Source organism: Macaca mulatta, chromosome 11 (genome assembly GCF_049350105.2).
Source record: "Macaca mulatta isolate MMU2019108-1 chromosome 11, T2T-MMU8v2.0, whole genome shotgun sequence".
In the NCBI taxonomy this organism is placed as follows: domain Eukaryota; kingdom Metazoa; phylum Chordata; class Mammalia; order Primates; family Cercopithecidae; genus Macaca; species Macaca mulatta.
Window position 1 is genome coordinate 49528234 of NC_133416.1, and position 15653 is coordinate 49543886.

Consider the following 15653-nt stretch of genomic DNA (forward strand, 5'->3'; position numbering starts at 1 on the left):
ATGCCAGTGGACCAGTGGCTCAGGAATGGTTCTTGGAAAAATCGTGTCATTCTGGCATACAGAAAAGTGATCTGATTATTCTGTCATATCTCTGTGCCAGAAGTGTCATGACATCAGTGTGCTCCAACCAGTAAAGCCTGTCTTGTTCGCCATCCCTGCTTCAGGAGAGAGGGGAAGGAGGGAAACAGCAGCTTACTCGGACTCCCCATACAATTTTAGGCCCGGCTTTTTTCACTGCTCCAAAATGTTCATTCATCAACACATAGGTAATTAACCTCCACTTCAGTTCAGCATGAACATAAACAATGGGGGTGTGGTTACCAGTTACTGGGGCAGATGAGGTACTATACTTCTGTGTGTCCAGAGATGGGGAAGTTAGAGGCTAGGGGCTGCTCCAGATTCCTCAATGCTGTCTTGGTCCTTGGCACGTGTTCTGGAGTGCTGGCTCCATAGGCTGCGTGAGGTTTCGAGGAACTGCAACAATGCAGGTCTTGACACCCAGATTATCATACTTCCCTCTCTCTAGTTGCTTGCTCATACCAACCTTCTAAAGATACTAGTGTGCAATCCAATAATCCTTTCTTCTGTGACCAGAAGAAAAAGAAGTAATGGTCCCTTAAAACACCAACCCACCAACCAAGCAACCCAGAAACACAAACCTTTCACTTTCCTAACTCCTTCTCTTTATTGTGGAATAATTATACATATATTTAAGCAATCTTAACATTCTCTCACTAATAAGGGTTAAACAGTTGGTATTATTTTACATAATAGGGAGATGAAAGAGACAACTATTTTTTCCAAGGGGGAAGAGTCTATCCTAGCCAAGTGATATTTTTAACATTTCTATTCACAGATGAGAATCATTTTGATTTTTTTAATCACTTTTTTTTTTTTTTTTTTCCCAGAGATGGGGTCTCACAATGTAGCCTCGGCTCAACTTGAACTCCTGGACTCAAGCGATCCTCCCCAGTAGCTGGGGCTATAGAGCCAATCACCACTGCATGTAGCTTTCCTGTCTTTCTTTAAAAGGAAAAATTTGCCCGTTATAAACTACTTTAAGCAGGAAGTTAACTGTAGTAACTAGAATGCAAGTAATGACAATCTTTACTGAAAATTGTTTCCCATAATATTAGACAACCCAAAATATAGGTATAGGCCATTAAGAGAGTTACTTAATTACTGGAAAATAGTTTGTAAAGATTCTTGTTCCTTTTCATGAGTATTATAGACAATCACTCATAATACTCAAGTCTTTGTATTTTGCTTTCAAGTAATTATAAGATATTTTAGAGAAATCAGCTACTTTTTAAAAGGTGTAATCAAAGAAACTACAAAATTTAACTTTTTTGGTCTTTTCAGAATTATCATAGGAAAGAATATTAGGAACAACTAGACTTTTACCTACATCTGACTCTAAAGTTAAGAGTTCAGCTATTAACCCTACAGGGGATCTTTATTTCTCGACCTAGCTAATATTAGATTTTATTTGAGAGACTCAAGCTGACTTATTACACCACCACCCACCATGGACAAACAGTGGTTCCATGGACCTTGATTATAAAAACATAATAAGCTTTTTAAGCTTCACTAGTGTTACTGGCAGAACTGATTGAATCTGTCACTTTAGTAAAATATATCACTTTTCATTTTAAAACCTATGAACCAACAGGCTCACTCAGTGATAACTCGCCACTTAGTACCAAATTAAAGATGGAAAAATTAATTTACTAAGCCCATTCAGTTGCATCAATATGTCTATCTCTATAAACTATCCAGTTTTTCCTTCCTTTTTCCCTCCCTCTCTCCATCCCTCCCTCTTTTCCTTCCTTCCTTCCGAGGCTTATTTATAAGAATGAATCATACTATGTTAGCCACAACTTATTAAACTTAGAGATTTTCAAGTTCATCAGCAAGTGTGCAAACCCTTAACTGTGGGTAACATCCATTTATTTGTAGCACCTTCAGTTTTAATATGTAGAGCACATGCATTGTTAACCTCTAAATCCTTTGTATAAACATTTCTGGAAGAGCTTGTAATATCTCCTTCTGTGTTTCCTGACTCGCCAGTTGATGGCATTTAGAAACCCTCTGGTACCAGCAGGTGCTGTATTTTGCTTTCTTCAGGCTCCAGCTGGGCTACAATGACAGATTCCTGTCCCAGGCCAAGCCTAGCCACCAAGGCTAGGACCACATTGGAGGCAAACTGAACCAGGCTCCACCAGACAGCAAGATGAATGGCTGCTGTTTAAGTTTAAAATCCCCTGGTGGGAGTAAATATTGTTCCAGAGAAAAGGCTTGACAAATATTGCGTCATCCTTACAGAGCTGTCTTGATTAAAGCAGAATCTTTGGATTAAGTTGATGCTCAATTCAAAATGTATCTATCTTGCTGTCATGGGATTTTTTTTTTTTTTTCCTTTCTAGAGTCTGAAAATAGATATAATGTTGGGGACGGTCAAACAAGGCTGCCGGCTCCCAAGGGGCTAGAGTCCACTCCTGATAATAGAAGGCGGGTGAACACTGACACTTCACTGAGGATAATGGAGACAGCAAAGGCTTAGTGGGAAAGGGCCAGTTGTCACCTAAGTGACAGGCAACAGCTGAGCTCACACATCTGGAGCCGGACTACGGCAAACATTAGCAACCCTCACCCGTCTACACCTTGGGCCTGTCTGAAAAGACAGATGGAAGTTCCCTCTACTCCAAAAGTACATTAAAAAAATGTCTGATGGTGAACTACGTCAATTATATAACATCAACTGCAGGCACAGCCTTCCGAAGTACTGATTAAAACGAGGCAGTAGACAACACTGTATGCATGAACAAGATACAATTTCATTGATTTGCCATTCATAAAATTTATCCTAAAAGACACATATACATGCATCCATTTTATAGCACAAAAGCATGTGAACTCTGCAGGAGAGGCAGATTTTTACACGTTTTTTGTTGGTGGTGGTGGTGGGTTTTTTTTTTTTTTTCTTTAGGCTGGTTCCCGTGGTGTGTTCGCCTTGTTCATAGCCTCAGTTCTGCCGCTGATATCCTTTTAAAAATCAGCAACCAAACGTGTTCGGCTTGTGATCCTGAACCCTCCTTAGGCAAGCTGGAACTCAGCGTGATGCCAGTCGTCCTCCCTCTCTCCCAACCCCCAACCTCGTTCTTCAGCCTCCTGAAGACAATCTGTGAACAATTTTCCCAAAGTCCCAAGAATAACACAGCACTGCCAATAGTCACTGGCGATGCCGTTTGTTTTTCTTAGAGGGCAATGAAAATTTAACAGCTTTCTGCTGCATCCTGAGTCCTGCTCCTAATAATTACTAACATGCCTAGTTTCTTCAACTTTTTCTACCTCAAGAGAGGAAGACGCTCCCATTTTTTCCTATGTCCGTGCTACATTCAGAAAACACCATCGCGGGGCAGGGGGTTGGGAGAGTGGTGGGAGTTGATTCGCCCCTGCCAAAAAGCCACCAGCCCTTTCCCCAAGCGCGAGAGGAGAGAATCGGGACCCTCCCTCCGGACGCCAGTAGGTGACAGGCGATCCTAAGCGGCGGGAACACGCCAACGCACCCTCGCCTCCCGGCGCCCCGCATCGCCCCGACCCTTGGGCCACAGAACCGGTTTCCACGCGGGAGAAAACCAAGGGAAGAGTTGGTTGTGATGCAGTAAACAGAAGCCATGCGGGGAGCCTCTGTGAAGCCCTCGCGATGCTGCAGCCAGTATTCTGCTTTCCCTCTCTACATACCAACAAACCGATTATGACCTTCTCCCTGATCTTCTGCGACACCGACCCAGTCTGGTTGTCACAGACCCCGGCGGTGCCAGCGAAGTGCCCGGCCCTGCCCCTGCGGCGCTCGCCCCCCACCACCGCGCCGCAGCCCCCTCTGCGGAACCCGCCGGGATCCCGGCTGCCACTCACCTCGCGCGAGGGAGACGCAACTCGGCTGCACTGTCCTCGGTGCCGCGGCGGGGCGGCGGGGCTGCGGGGCTGCGGGGCTGCGGGGCTGCGGGGCTGCGGGACTGCGGGACTGCGGGCTGCGGCGTCAGGGGTGGGCAAGGATGAGCAGCGCACTAACCATCCAGGGCCCAGAAAGTCTCCGTGCCGGCCCGGCGCGTCTCGGGGAAGTCAGCGCAGGCGGCGCGAGGCTGGCATGTTCCGGGCGCGCTGTCGGGCGGCGTCGGCCGCGGGAGGCGGCGCTGGCAGCTGGGCTGCAGGCTGAGTGCGCTCGGGCTCCGAAGCTGCGCGCCGCGGCGCCGCCGCGCACCCCGCCCTCTGCCGCGGGGCCCGGCGCGAGCGAAAACGCGGAGCGCGGACGCCGCCGCGGGATCGAGGCCGCTGGGCGCGCGCCCACGCGTTCCCCGGCTCGGCCCCGAAAGCGAGGTCCGGCCGGGCTCCGGCCGCGCGCGGGCGCAGGGAGGCTAGCAGAGCTGGGACCCGCTCCGCGCGCAGCCGGTGGGGCAGAGCAGCAGGCGGATTATGCGCAGGGAGAAAGAAGTTCACCCCGGCGCGTCTCAGATTCCCAAGTGCGGCTCGCTCAGAGCCTCTGCCCCGCCCCCGATTATATGCCTTTTTTTTTTTTTTTTAAACCAACAATCCTGATGGACTGAAAGACAGGAAGAGTGAAGGGGGTGGGTTGCGGGGTGTGGGGAGAGAAACCCAATTTCCTCTGATCAAACGATTTAGGTGGGGATGCCTATTTGAGTTCCTTCTCCTTTGGGGTGTGTGTGAAGGGGGCAGTTAATTAAACACTTAGATTCTTTCTGGCGCGCCTAGCCGCTCTGGGGATCCGTTTGGACTCGATCCTATCTCGTGTAATCCCACAGGATGATCTGAGTCTCTGCCCCGGAACCGGAGGAGTGATTTTCCGAGGAAGAAGCCAAAGTTCAGCCTCTAGTCCATTCCCTTCCCCGCCTCGACGGCTCTGGTCGTGTCCATGAAAACTCAGTGTGGGGGGTCGTGCCCGCGAGAACCTCAGCCCACCGCAATGTCCAGAGCCTGACCCAAGTGAGCGTGGCGCACTTAAAACGGGGTTCAAAGCATCGATCCGAACACGGTGACAATTTTTCATTGGCTAAACTACTCTCCACGTTTTTAGTCTGCTCAATTCCCAGAGCTGGGCCCTTAGGCGCATTCACCCACGTTGAACTGGGGCTCAGCCTGTTTGAAAGTTCTGCCCTGACATTTGTGTCACACTAAACCTTAGAACCCCCCACCCTTTCCAGTTCCGGATCGGTGGATTCTCACCGTGTGGGTACTATTTCCCTGGGCTGCAGAGGGCAGACACAGGCAGCAGCTGTTAACCCGAACTTGACAGGTGCCTCTGCAAAGCCAGGGCTTCCTTGACCTCTCCATCCTCTCCATCCTCTCCACAACGCTCTAGGATATTGTATCGTCTTCCAGAAAGATGAGGATGTGTGTGGGGGGAGTGTGAAGGGAGGTGTTGACTGATGCAATTTTTATCCCTTTAAGAAAAAGCAAAACTGCCAGTCTCAGAATTTTTCAGAACACCAAGTCTTTTCGATTTTCGTTGGGAATAAAGCAAAGGAATACTCAGCAAAAATGGAGCCGATGAAAAAGAGGATGCAAGGAAATAAAGGCAAATGGAGGAGGAAACGGTCTAAATCCAGGAAAATGTTTGGCTTCAGCACTGTGCTCTGTAATTCTGACTCAGATCTCCCCACGCTGTAGGTACTTTCTCCTCTCTAGATGCCCAGGCAGAGTTCCTGAGCTCAGATCACTCAGGAAACAAGGCTGTTGCTTTTGAAATAATTCCACTTGCTAGTGGTTTGTTTGTTTGTTTTGTTTTGTTTGTTTGTTTTTTTGTTTTTGAGACGGAGTTTCACTGTTGTCGCCCAAGCTGGAGTGCAGTGGCGCGATCTCGGCTCACTGCAACCTCCGCCCCGCCCCCGTGTTCGAGCGATTTTCCTGCCTCAGCCTTCTGAGTAGCTGGGATTATAGGTGCCTGCCACCACGCCCAACTAATTTGTGTATTTTTAGTAGAGACGGGTTTTCCTCATGTTGGCCAGGCTGGTCTCGAACTGCTGACCTCAGGTGATCCGCCTGCCTCGGCCTCCCAAAGTGCTAGGATTACAGGCATGAGCCACTGAGTACGGCTGCAACTTCTTTTTAAAAATAGCATTTTTGTGTATTAAATTGTGTCCTTCAAAATTTCGTGTTGAAGTCCTTACCTGCAGTACCTCAGAATGCCACCTTATTTGGAGATAAGGTCTTTGCAGAATTAATCAAGTTAAAATGATGTCACTAAGGTCAGTCCTAATCCAATATGACTTTATCCTTATAAAAAGGGGAAACTTGGGCCGGGCATAGTGACTCATACCTGTAATCCCAACACTTTGGGAGGCTGAGATGGGAGAGTCACTTAAGCCCAGGAGTTTGAGATGAGCCTGGGCAACAGGCAACACAGGGAGATCTTGTCTCTCCAAAAATAAAAGAAAAAAGAAATCACCAGGTGTGGTGGCATGGGTATGGACCTATGTTCCCAGCTACTGGAAGGCTGAGGCAGGACAATCACTTGAGCCCAGGACATCAAGGCTGTGGTGATGCATTATGGTGGCCCTGCACTCTAGCCTCGGCAATACAGTGAGACCATGTCTCAAAAGAAGTGGGGAACAGAATTTGGAGACAGACGTGCATACAGGAAGAACACCACGTAGAGGTGAAGGTGGAGATCAGGGTGATGCTTCTGCAAGCCAAGGAACATCATTGATTGCCAGCAAATTACCAGAAGCCAGGAGAGAGGCACGGGACAGATTCTTCCTCACAGCTCTCAGAAAGAACCAACCCTACCCACACCTTGATCTCAGACTTTCCATCTGCACAATCGTAAGACAATAAATTTCAGTTGTTTCAGCCACCCAGTTTGTGGTACTTTATTATGGCAGCCCCAGCAAACTAGTACAATACCCAACTATGTCATGCTCTGAATGTGTCCTGGCTCACTAAAGAGGATTTTCATATTTAGATGAAGAATTCACAACAGTATGGGCCACCAGCTTGAGACTTAAGTAACAATTGGACAGTGTTAGCAGTCTTTGTTCGATTCCCAGGTCTATTTGATTCCTAGGATTTGCTTGGCTTCTGCTCCCTGTGTCTCTTGTTCATCCACATATGGGACTCCTTTCTTTGACCTGCAGACCCAGCCCCACCCAGTTTTTGCATAATGAATCAGTGTTGACCCTGTAATGATATGCCAGGGCCTGGCTGTCAGGCGTGCTCCCAGGCTGAAAATCCTACCTACGCTCTTCAGGGCTTTCAGGATAGAGTGCACACTCCTTGGATTAGTTCTAAAGGTCTTTCATATTTGCACTGTGCCTATCTCTCTGGCTTTTTTTTTTTTTTTTTTTACTACTCTCCACCCTTGTTTGCTCTAACCATATTAAACTATTTACACTTCTTCAAAAGCATCAGGCTGTTTTATGACTCTGTGCTTTGAAAATACCTAGAATGTTACCTGCTGAAAATTGCCCTCTTTATTAGCTAACTCCTGCTTATCCTTTACAATTCGACTCCAACATCACCTTCTTGGTAGTCCATTGATGTGCATTATTTATTGTTTTGCCCACCAAACTTGTTTCTCCTTCTTTGTAATGCCCCCGATTTCCCTTGAGGAACCACCTTCTCCCACTGTCAGTGCACATGGATTAGTTGGAGACTCATCCCTCGTTTTGGTGTTAGGATCAGGTGACCCAGACCTGGAGAATTAGAGCACTGGATCCCCTGACCAAAAGATTAGTTCAGGGATGGGCATGTGACCCAGGTCAGGTATTGGGATTTGTGCGTGAGCTCTTAGTGATTCCACAACAACAACTTCAACAAGTATTTATCGATCAGTTATGTGCTAGCCACCGCCTTGCTGGGAATTCAACAGTAAACCAAATAGCCAAAGTCTCTATCCTTACGGATTTTTTATTCATAGACAGGAGATATTCTCTTGTTCTTCTGTCTTTTAAACATACATCTTGGAATACAAACGTCTAGATTCCAGAAACTATTTTGTCACCACATGAAGCCTGAGCATTAAGCAAGCATGGAGGATAGAAGGGAGACATGGTGAGAGAACAGGATCTGATGGCATGATTTGAGCTCCTGGATCAAACTCTACCTGAAAATGAGATACCACTAAACTTTTCAGTTAATTTACTATTTTGTTGTCATTTAAGCCAATTTGGGGTTTAAGTGACTTGCAAATTAAGGAGTACTGTTTGGTACATCCTTCCACCATTTAGAGGCTACTTTTCTCTGTTGAACTTTATACTCCTCTATCATTTTATTTATTTGATTAGTTATTCCTTTATTCCAAAAAAGATTTATGTCCACTTACTGTTATGTAACAATAACATATAGCAAGTTAGCATAACTTGAAAGTAGATATGAAAGATGAGAAAAAGAAATGAGACAAGTTCATAAAATTCATCCCATAAAGACTGAGACACAATTTAGTTTTCAGATTTCTAACAGCCAATGTGACAATGGTTACGTCATTCTTACACAATGGAAAAGGTATCTAAGTTAAAACAATCCTGTTCTTAGGAGAAGCATGACTATTAGTTAGTTGAAGAGCAGAAAGAATCACCTGTACCCCAGGTCCCCATGAAGAAGGCTCTGGAGAAATGGTGAACAACATCCTCTCAGAGCACTCACAATGTGTTTCTTGGGGATGTTTCTCAGAGCACCCGTGAATTCAATGAAATTTATTTTTTAGAAGAGCAATTTAATTACTTCATTATGTCTGGTCATGGTGGCTCACGCCTGTGATTCCAGCACTCTGGGAGGCTGAGAAGGATGGATCACCTGAGGTCAGGAGTTCAAGACCAGCCTGACCAACATGGTGAACCCTGCCTCTACTAAAAATACAAAAATTAGCCACGCATGGTGGCGGGTGCCTGTAATCCCAGCTACTTGGGAGGCTGAGGCAGGAGAATTGCTTGAGCCTGTGATGTGGAGGTTACAGTGAGCTGAGATTGCACCACTGCACTCCAGTCTGGGAGACAGAGTGAGACTCCATCTCAAAAAAAAAAAAAAAAAAAAAAAACAACACTTCATTTTGTAACAGGCACTTAACAGAATATATGACAATTACAATAAAGTGAGTAGTCCAAAGTGTTCTGGTATTGCATAGTTGGAGGGGATGGAGGTAGAGTGAGGGAAGACTTCTTGGAAGAAGAGGCAACTAGAAGATGAACTAACTGAGGGTAAGATGTAGGCGTGTAGGTGTGTGTGCTCACATGTCTAAGCATTTTGGGCAGAGGGAACATCATGTGTAAAGGTGAGGAGGTGAATGCAAGTAGGCTGAATCTAAGGACGTGAAATATGTCCAGTCTGGCTGCAGTGTGGGGCACAAAAGGAGAGCAGTGAGGTGGAGGCTTGGATGAACCTGCAGAGGTGGGCAGAGGCTAAGGCATGTATGAGCTTAAAAGCAGGGACAAGTTTTGTGGGAGAAGATAAGGAGTTCCGTTTTGGATGGCCACAGAAAGTAATCTTCAAAATTGGCTAAAAGAAGAAGCCAAAGAGATAGGAAGGAGTTAGTGAGAAAGTGTTGAATCAATACCAAAGAAGAGGGCATTTCAGGAAAAGAGCAGTACTAACCCTCTTCTAAGTTTTAAGCTGCCCAGAGCAAACTGTGCTCCATGCAGCCCGAGAGTCCCATCACTAAGAGGTTTAAAGGAGGCCCTCGAAGGGTTTGATGGGTGGGCTTTGGGGACCCCAGGAGGATTCAGCAGTTTATAGTAGTTCTGTAAAGCAGACCAAGCTGATCTGCACTTCCTTTGGGCAATCCTCCACAAATATGCTTTCACCAGGCTTTTGGGAGTATGGCCAGCGGTGATTTTGAGATTATAATCCTTGGGCAATACTCAACTATTCTGTGTTGTTCATTAAAAAATGAATTATATATTTTCACAGTCAACTGAGCTGAATTGAGAATTTCATGTAAAAGCTGAGTTTACTTAGTACATATGCAAGAATTGAAGGCCATTTCCCCTCTGCTCAAAGATGAGCGGAAGGAGGACATTGGGTCAGGGTTCATTCCTTTGTCACAGCAATCTTTGTCATCTTTGATTTGCTGCCTTTTCCATTAGTGTGTCCCTGGAGGGCAGAATGCTGCCTAATTCAGTGTTGCGACTCCAGTGCCTGGCACAGTGACCAGAACAGAGTAGGTGCTCAGTATCCACTGAAAGATAAATAGATACTGGGACCTTAATGGAGAGCTGGTGGGGAGAAGGGAGTGAGGTGGGGGCAGGTAGGGCCACCCAGCCCATACCCTAGGTGATGCAGCCAAGCCTAGTGTGGTTCACAGTGTGAAGGAGGTTGGGGCCATATATTTGGACAGTAGAGTCAGCCTTAGGATGGGGAGGCAGTGAGCTAGGTAAAGCAGCAGTTAGGGGTTAGGGGCAGAGTCTAACCTCCCAGGAAGAGGAAATGTCAGGTTGTTATGGTTCAGCCAATGGAGCTAAAGTTCAGGTGTGGACCAGAGTCCCAGTGGTCAAATTAGGAAGTAGTGTGAAATCCAGTGGTGTGTACATGTGATTGGGGGCACAGCTGTGGCTTGAAGGAGCTCCATAGAAGATACCCAACTTCGGGAAACAAGATGAATTTCAGACCTCTACCAGCAAAATGGAGGGGCTGAGACTGCAGAATAGATTGGTGGTTGGTTTATTTTGGTTCTCTGACTCTGGCTTTCTTATTTATACTTCAAACCCACAATATTGATTTCACATACCTGTGAATTTGAGAAAGAGAGAGGAAAAGGATAAATAAATGTCCTTTTTGCTCAAAGCTACTAATCTTATTTTATTTCAGATCTTCTTGGTGCAATGTAGAGACACTCAAGACTGAATTTTTTTTTTTTTTTTTTTTTTTTTTTACTTTGGGAGCTTACAGAAACTTAAGACTGAGTGACATGCTGGCTTCTAATGTTCTTTTGGGAAATGTCTTGGGTTAAATGGTGCTTTCATTTTCTCTTTTTTCATATAAAAAGAACTCTGGGACTTGTAGTTGAGTCACTGAAGGAGGACTAAAATCAATCCTCTACCTCTGAAACTCGAGATCTTAGATTTTACTATATATTCTCTCATTCCTATAAAAGCTCCTGCTTCAGAATGTTGCTTATTCTGCTACTTTTGACCCCAGGCTTGAAGAACTCCTATAGATAGCACATGATGTTCCATATATCTCTTCAAGTGTGACCTACAATGACTCCATTAGCTTTTCCTTTCACTAGTGCTGTTGCTGGGGCAGAAGTCCCCAGAGGTCTGAGTTTAAAGAATTCCACCCTTCCTAGGCACACTCCTACCCCCGACCACAACCCCCAGCCCGAGCTCAGGATCTGTGAGGCACTAAAGTAAAATAAAACTCAAGAAAGCATAAGAAAAAAAGTGACATGTTCAATAGTGGTTATGAGTTGGAAGTATAAAAAGCTTTCAAATAGAGATTACTACATTTACACTCTATTTTCTTCTGGAAAAATTATTGGTTTTGCTCCCAACTCTGAAAATCCAGATATAGCAGTGAATGCTAGGAAGGAGTTAGGAGCAGCTTGAAGCAGCTCTCATTTTTGAACTCCAGGGAACTGGTTCCCAGGCTAGAACCCCTGCTACCAGGATGTGGCTTTCTGGTGAATGAGAGCCATTGATGGGCCTAGATATTAGTCTTTTACGTTAGTATGCTAACCATGTGACTAGAACACATTCTCCTCTACATTACTGTCCTAAAGCATTAGCAAAATAATACGTCACTCTTGATGTGATTGAGTGAAATGTATAAAGGAAATTGGTTTACTAAACCCATTAGGTTAAAAGGCAAATGGGAGATTAAAACAATAATCAAATGGCAATATTTTAATTTTTAGGATTAGTTATCTGACAGGAAATTTCTCTTTTAATTTACTTTCTACATTATAAAATAATGAAGTTTAAGGAGCCTTAGAGAGAAACACACAAATCAGCACACTTAGTCCTTTTTATAGAGTTTCAGAGTTCCAACCCACTCTTGCTAAAAAGTACTATTTCAGCCACCAAAACAGAATAATTCAATATGATAACTGAAAAAAAAAAAAAGCCCATAGAGATAAGGAGCTAAAATGAAGTCAAAGAATTGGGAATAAATTTTCCCCAAATGAATGACTCAAGATGTGAGATCCCAGCCTATACGTCTGGCTGGCACTTGAACTCCTACATTTGCAAGTTGTATGAAATCTCCTCTAATCTGAAATTGGAATTTGCCTGTACGCAGCTATAGTTTTCTTATTCTTACTGTCTGTTTAAATAGGTTAAAACAGGCAGGCAAGTCTGTCAGCAGGGCCTGAGAGAAACAAGAATGTGGTGGGATGTTTATATCTTTGCTCATGGATTCACTTTGCAGGAATCAGGAGAAGTGTGTGAGTGACAGTGTTAGGGGAAAAAGGAAGAGAAAGGAGAGGTAACTCTCAAAACACAGCCAGAGGAAACAAAACTCTTGTTACAATCATGGTGGAAAGGTCTTGATACTATTTTTCCCCAGAATTGAGGTGGATGTGGCTATCAGGGAGCACCTCCATAGAGGCAAAGTTGTTGAAAACTGATCTAAGTCATATGATTTTACGTAGTGCAACTGCCCATCAATGGATTCAGGACTGGCACTTGGCAAGTTTTTTTATTATTATTATGAATATTATTTTTATTAGAGTACTGAGGGTTAATAACAGAATACTATATTTTCTTTTCTTCTCACTTTTTAAATTAGAAGCTGACATTGACTTAAAATGTCTAATAGAAAGCCATGGCTTATTCTTCACTGATTTATGAGCATCAAAGGATGGGAAGCTAGCCGCATTCTTATCATTTCAGTGGTTCATTCTCTCCTTGTTCTGAGTGAGGTTTTCTAATGTATTGGCTATTTGGTGTCTAAGGTTTTATCATCTCTACTGTTCACCTGGCACTTTGCACATCTGCTCACAATACTTGGCGTGTTTTCGATGTGTTTTAAAGCTCTGATTAGGCTATTGGCCCATGGAGGGCAGGAGCCATTTCCTAGACTTTTTTATATCCCTTACATACACCTATGCACTTGGTACTCTGTCTGCACGTAAACTAAATGTAATGAATATCGGTTGATTACTGTTCTATTTTTTCAGCATGTAATTCCATATCTTGATATGCTCTTACACAAAATAATAGTTTTTAGATCTAGAAGAGCTGTGGGGGAATCATTAGTCCAAGCATGTCATTTTATAGAAGCAGAAACTGAGACTTCTCAAAGAGAGAAAATGCGCTCACAGTTACATGGCACAGTGGGGATTAGAACTTGGCGGTCAGACTCCTGCTTTTTCCTTTTGTCCCTTCCCAGTTGGAGAAACTAGTGTTTAAGCAAAGTTCAAGAGACTAGGGAATGAGTGGTAAAATGGATTAGCAGCATACACCATGAGCTGGTAAGTCGCCATTCTTAGTTTTGTGTATAATAACAATTACGTAAGCATGGCCTAAGTCGTTCTGTATGTCACTCAATACTAAAGGTTAATCAGGCAGGCTTCTCTGCCTTTGTGCAGGGCAAAGAGAATGTTTCCCAGGCACGTGCCTAAGTATGAAGAAGAGAATAAGGCAGCAAAGAGTGTGCCTACCTGCTTTCTTCCTCAAGGCCTGGGTTGCATGGTTTCTGTAAAGGCTCTTTTGATGCAGTTATTTCCGGGCCACTAGCCAAGGTGAAAACATTCTTTTCCTTGACCACAATCCAAAAGGGAACATGCAGGAGAGCTTCCATTCTGTTTGCATCTCAACTGATGGTCTTTCTTCCTCCTCCTCGCTCTTCCTTCTGAGAACATTTATTGATCACCTACTGTATGCTGAGCACAATGCTAGGTAGACAATGGGGAGACAATTGCAAGAAAGATAGCAGTGCTGTTCTTGAGCTTACAGTTTTATTAGGGAGACAAATATTCCAGAAATGATGAGGGGTGAGATAGGTGCTGAAAGATGTATCTCCAAAATTGCAATGGGAGCACAAAGGAAGGGGTAACTAATGACATGTGAGGCCAGGCAAACCTTTTGGAAGAAGTGACATTGAGACTTTATGAATGAATTATTGTGGGAGGGATGGTTTTGATGGAAAAAGTGGTCCTGGGTGGAGGGGCAGCATGTGCACGCTCATGAAAACATGAGGGGAAATGGTTGTTTAGGAACCCAGAAGTAGTTTGATGCGGTAGAGTAGGGGAAAGCACACATCTAAAGAACGCTGCATGCTGTGCTAAGGAGTTTATATTTTAGCTTTCGGAGATGGGGAGGAAGGAGCCAACAGAGCAGAAAGTGACTATACTAATGTCCTTTTTTCAAAGTAACACGAGTTACTGAATATAAATAGCACTGCTAAAGAAAAAATATATCTGAACTCATTTCTTTTTCCTATAAAGATGAAAATTACTTCTTGGAGATACCTTTTGCAATTGTTAGGTTTTCCCAAGTGGTATGCAATGGTATTTTTAGAAATCAAATCATGTTTCTGATTGATTTGAAATGTAGGTTTAATGTTAATGGAAAGCTCATATGGACTGGGAATAATGGAGACCGGGGTTCTAGGTCCTGGGCCACCATTAACAGGGCATAGTAACAGTAGCATATTCCTCATTCACCATGTGAGGGGATAGGAACAAACTTTCAGCACTAGAGTTTAGTGTGTGACCCTTTGTATGTGTATGGTGCATGTTTGTGTGTGCATGCATTTGCGTGTGTATATCGCCTATAAACATGCAAATGGATGTCTATAAACAGATATCAAAAGATATCTCCAAGAAGTAATTTTCATCTTTATAGGAAAAAGAAATGAGTTCAGATATATTTTTTCTTTAGCAGTGCTATTTATATTCAGTAACTCGTGTTACTTTGAGAAAAGGACATTAGTATAGTCACTTTCTGCTCTGTTGGCTCCTTCCTCCCCGTCTCTGAAAGCTGAAATTCAAACAAAATGAGGCAGTTTCTAATGAAAGGTACTGATAAAGGCCAGGTGTGGTGACTTACGCCTGTAATCCCAGAACTTCGGGAGGCCAAGGTAGGAGGATCACTTGAGGTCAGGAGTTTGAGACCGGCTTGGGCAACATAGCGATACTCTGACTGCACTCCAGTCTGGGTAACAGAGTGAGACCCTGTCTCTGTGTTTTTTAAAAAAGGCATTGATACATTCAGAGTCAAAGCCTGAAACCTAGATTCAAAGACAAAAGTCAAGTAGTAAAGAGTGCAGAGGATAACATAAGGTTGCTAACTTTTAATTTGGCCAAATAAGGATATTACAAAAGTAAATAAAGCAAAACCTAGTCATTCTCAACAAAAAATGGGAAGGAAATAATGGCAAAATAAAGAACAGTCTTCTAAGTTGCCATTATGCCATGAAATTCTTACTTAAATTTTATTAATTTTCTGAATAGATAATACACGCATAGGTTTCAAAGTTCAAGAGGTAAAATGTGTATATGGTGAAAAGTCTTCCTCTCACCTTTTCTCTTAGCTACCCAGTCTTTCTCCCCAGGCACTGTACTTTCTAGATGCCAAGATAAGGTAGGAAATATGACTAGTTGCAAAGCCCTCAAAGATCAAGTTTATCACAAAAGAAAGGCTTTAAATCTTTTTTTTAAAAAGAATTTCTAAAAGGAAGAATTGAAACTCTTAAGAAAT

The 15653-nt window shown here is 43.9% G+C and overlaps 1 protein-coding gene across 1 annotated transcript in view; it reads right to left on the bottom strand.

Moving 5' to 3' along the window:
- Nucleotides 1–4223, bottom strand: part of PRICKLE1 (prickle planar cell polarity protein 1) — a 126118-nt gene extending 121895 nt beyond the window's left edge. The window contains exon 1 of the mRNA XM_015151489.3: nt 3919–4223. The gene's annotated coding sequence lies outside the window, so the exon portion shown is untranslated. The remainder of the gene's footprint in view (nt 1–3918) is intronic.
- Between the last annotated feature and the right edge of the window lie 11430 nt (nt 4224–15653).